This window comes from Apium graveolens, unplaced genomic scaffold (assembly GCF_009905375.1).
Source record: "Apium graveolens cultivar Ventura unplaced genomic scaffold, ASM990537v1 ctg3654, whole genome shotgun sequence".
Classification (NCBI taxonomy): Eukaryota; Viridiplantae; Streptophyta; class Magnoliopsida; order Apiales; family Apiaceae; genus Apium; species Apium graveolens.
The window spans coordinates 5,488-10,635 of NW_027418203.1; the positions used below are offsets into that span (position 1 = coordinate 5,488).

General features: G+C 30.7%; 1 non-coding gene across 1 annotated transcript; it reads left to right on the forward strand.

Moving 5' to 3' along the window:
* The first annotated feature begins 341 nt into the window (after positions 1-341).
* On the forward strand, positions 342-448 carry LOC141701259 (small nucleolar RNA R71). Its single transcript, XR_012566727.1, has one exon. It is a non-coding gene; the product is annotated as a small nucleolar RNA R71 (small nucleolar RNA).
* The last annotated feature ends 4,700 nt before the right edge of the window (positions 449-5,148 follow it).

Genomic DNA, 5,148 nt, shown 5'->3' on the forward strand with positions numbered 1-5,148 from the left:
AAATAGCACACTGCTCCGTCTCATGCGCACCAGCACAAAGCTCACAAACACTAGTGATCTGATTAACTCTAAAATTAGCCAAAGAATCCATCTTCATCGTCAAAATGTGAAGCTGAGCAGCTATAGCAGTAGCTGTGTCCACTTCCAGAATTTCTGCTACTTTGCCTTGAGGCATTCTCTGAGTTGGGTTCTGGTATTCATTAGCAGCCATCAATTCAATAAATTCATAAGCTTCATCGTAGCTTTCGGCCCATAAGGCTCCTCCTGATGTTGCATCAAGCATGGGTCTAGAAGTAGCACCCAACCCATTATAAAAGCAGTTAATGATCATCCAGTCAGGCATCCCATGATGATGACACTTTCTAAGCATCTCTTTGTAGAGATCCCAAGCTTCACACAAAGATTCTCCCGTTTGCTGCGTAAATTGAGTAAAAGCATTTATGATTGCAGTTGTCTTTGCCATGAGGAAGAATTTAGTGAGAAACTTTTGAGCAAGATCCTCCCAAGTAGTAATAGAGACTGGTGGTAGAGAATGTAACCAACACTTAGCCTTATCCCTCAGAGAGAATGGGAAAAGCCTCAGCTTAATAGCATCTTCAGTAACTCCATTGAACTTGAAAGTGTCGCAGATCTCGATGAAATCCCTAATGTGCATGTTGGGATCTTGTATAGGAGAACCCCCAAACTGAACTGAATTTTGTATCATCTGAATCGTGCTCGACTTGATTTCAAAGGTGTTAGCCGCGATGGCTGGCCTGATAATGCTGGACTGAATATCATTGAACTTTGGCTTAGAATAATCCATCAAAGCCTTTGGATTTGCTGCTTGATCTCCCATCTCAACTAGTGCTTCTTCCTCAACTTTTTCTACTTCCTCAAAAACTTCTTGAGCTACTACAACTTCTTCCTCGGCTTGATCCAGTGTTCTCTTACGAGACCGAGAACAAGTATGCATACACGCTCGCTAGAGTACCTAAAACACGACAAGGAAACAAGTAAGTAACAATGTCCGAGTCAATGAAATTTAACGACCACTGATGAAAAACACATAAACTAAAAATTAACACCGAGTCCCCGGTAGCGGCGCCAAAAACTTGTTAGGACGAAAACATGCGCTAATATTCACGCAAGTATATACGATCTCAAGTAAGATAGAATTAATTCTAGTTCGTTCCCACAGAGATTGGTTTAGGTTAATTTCAATCAATGTACTTATGCAACAATGGTATGGTTATTATTCAATGCTAAGACCATTAACAAATTGGTTTTGTTTATAACTAAGATTATTAACTAACATGCAATTAACTAAGAGAGTAAAAGGTTGATTTTCTTATATAACACAGACATGAGATTCTAACTTCATTACTACTTCATTCAATAGCCTTTTTGTTCTTAACTTTATCATGCAATGGTGATGACACCAATCAGATAACACGAAACTAGTAAACGCCAACTTTCGTTGTACAAATACCCTACTACCAGACATCCACAAAAGAGATAGAAGGTGAATAGACACCAATTATATTGAGACCCTATACGTCTATAGAATTTGACAACATAACGGTTTAACGAACAAGTTATCTATCATGATTACATAGGGCAAGTAAGATGGTTAAAATTACCTACGAATCATGCATATCAAATACATGAACCTATGCTAGCATGACAAGTTCTAAACCTCTAAATTCACTACCGCTTCATTAGAGATTAACACGCTATCTTATAAGTTCGCGATGCTCATAAGACGAATAAACAAAACCAATAATAGGACATCATACAATTACCACACACTAAGGTATCAAAACATATTAACTACTGAAATCCATAAGTAAATACGCTAGAACCCCACGATAAACGGTTAGCCCATAATCGAACTCATCATCACCGTGGGTTCCGATAAAAGCTTGGTATAATAAACTAGGTCTTTATAAAATGAATAATAAACAAAGTACATAAATCAGAGTATAGGTTCAACAAAACAAGAAACGAGCATCCAAGATTACAACTTAGAACAAAGAATCACAAGAATAAACTAGATCTTCTTCGCCTTCGTTGAATTGTGCTATAGGTCTTCTCACTGTCTTCTCCTTAAGCTCTGTTATGAAAAACGTCTTTAAGTTATCTTTAAATAGCAGCCCAATTAATCCAAAAGCCCAGAAAAACGGTCTTCTAACTGAAACAGGAATCTGGAATCCCGACCTGGCACGGCCGTGCGCTTCACCAGCGCGGGCGCGCTGACATTCTGCTTATTTGGCGCGACCGCGCGCTAGCACAACGCGTGTGTGTCGTCCTTCTGGAAAAACTGAAATTTCTTTCTTTATTTGCTGGTTCGTGATGGCCTTTGCACGAGCAATCTTCACGACACCTTCCTAACACCATTTTAGCATTAAAGTAATGCTAAATCACCTCGATCCCTGATATATGCCTGAAATACAAAACACTACAAAAACACATCAAAAATATAAATAACTTGAGTACAAAATATCAATCCAAGCCTTTATAGAGCATTCTAAGTGGACATAAATGTCACTTAACAATAGTGTATATTATTTTATTTTATTTTAATATCATTACACCAATGAACGAATTATCTCTATTTAAATTTAAAAAAAGGTAGCATGAATATTATGGATACAAAACAATCTCGTGTATTATATGAACCCAATTACGGTACCGATTAACCAACTACCAAATTTTTAATGTTTCGGCGTGCAATGCACGAATATTTTATTATTTTGGTTGAATAAATATTTATTAATTTAAAATAGTTAAAAAATCAAATTAAAGTTCAAATAAAGAAAAAAATTACTGAATTTCGTTAGATTTTATTTCGGCTATATCTCGAGTCTCATAAATAAATCTGATTTTATAATGTTTTATTCACTGATGGTGTAAAACTTTTGTCCAAAAAATGTTATCTAGAATTTGAAGAAAGAAAATAATTAAGAATTTTGCATTATTATTCTATTCAGTTTAAAATAGCTGCTTCATTTGGTTTAAATCATTGTAAGGGTAGAACATTTTATTTTATTTAAAATACCTACATTATAGAATATTCCTTTATGTTAGATATAAGGGTTATGATCAATTTGTTTAAAAATCTAATGATATTAAATTGATAGTACATGTGTCATAACTATCAAAAATTTGGATAAGATCTCCCTTATGCATAATATATAATGAGGATATAATTTGAAATAATATAGATATTATATACGTCGAAGAAAACTGATAATTGTTTAAACGCGTTATATCAACCAAATCTAAGTAACTGGATGTAGTTTATTTATAATTTTCTTTTAGCCTGGATTGAATATTATTTTATTTTAATCTTAATGAGTAGTATATTTTATTTTATTTTTTCCCGATGTCACTATATCAACTGACAAATTATATTTTTATTCTAATTTTATTTTAATCATGTTCGATAGTATAATTTTTTTAACCATTTCAGTAGTACTTATTATTTTGTTTTAGTCTGACGTAGCCAATCCAACTAACTATATTTAGTTTTTGTTAGCCAGTATCAATAGTATAGTTTTGTTTAAATCCTGACAAATAATATATATATATATTAAAATATTTTCTTTTATCTGGGACCTATTATACCTATTAACGAATTATCTTAAATTTTTAATTTTGTTTCAGACCAATTCAATAGTATAATTTTTTAAAAATATTTTTTAAAAATATTAATGTATATTTTTTCAAAATATACATCAATATTTTAAAATATTTTTTTAAAATGTTTTCTTTTTTTGCTCGCATAAATATTATATATTATTATGTTTTGGTCTGAGGTCATTGTACAGATTTAATTCTATTTATATTTATATAATTATATTGTGCATTTAATTTTTTAATCGGCATGTTTCATGTTAAATATTATTATAAAGTTAGAGGATGACCAAAATAAAGATTACCAGACAACTACTAAGATCATATTTAATATTTTATTTTCAATATAGTCATATAGAAAATGAATCTTTGTATCAAGAAAACTTTTTATGCTGCGTCTTTAATATAATAGTATAGATATTAAGTCTTTGTTGTATATATAATTAGAAGTAGACTTCCTTTAACAATTTCATATAATTGTAGCCGGAATACACTCCAAATTAATTAAAGACAATTAAGTAATTTCAAGTACCGATTGACCATTAAACTTTTATTATAATATATATAGTGCTATGCACGGATATTATTTAATAATATATATTTTTTAATTTGATTTGAATTAAATTTTAAAAATATGAAAATTTTTGATTTAAAATTTAATGGATAAATAAAGATATTCTTTTGTCAACTTTGATAAGAATAAGATATTATATCACTAAATTTAATATTATAGCTTTAGTAGAGTTAAAATTTTAGATAGCTGGCGGCCTAGTAATCAAAATTTGAGTTTGATCATGAAGTTACTATGCTTAAAATTTGATTCTTAAAATTTCCGTAGTAAATGGCTCAATTGCGATGATTTGAGGAAAAAAATTTCGTAAATGGCCAAATTTGTTGTAATGGTACTAGTACTCTAAATATCAGCAACTCCCAAATGTATCAATTGAATAATTCACAAACAAGTATAAAATTTAAAAAGAAATATATTTCATTGATAAACTTAATAATTTATTGATTAAAGTGTTGAGAGTTCAAATTTTTCACCATAAAACAATAAATTTTCTTTACATTGTTCCCAAAGGTAATTATATAGTCTCATTATTCTCAGATCATGATAGTTAATTTGATATTTTGTTTTGTATTAATTTTAAAAGAATTGGGGTTATCCTCGATAATTTCTCAATAATCCCCGTTCGGGGATAATTTCTCAATAAAAGGCTTAACTTTATAATCGGCATTCTGCAAGATTGAGTAGAGCTTAACAGAGAATTATAACATGCCTGACTACGGTTCGTCATGAATGCACATAAAAGAGATTTTAACATCAAAATATTGAATTGAAGTCACTTGTCTCAAATGAAAATGAATAATAAAATACAATTACAATGCAATATGGAAATAAAATCACTAATTTTACATTTGATCTTCTCATTCTCTTGAACGAGAGAAGTATCTTAACACAAGAAGAAAATCAGAAACAGTTTTCAATAATTAAGACATCAGTTCCTTTATTGCGAACATGCATGAGGT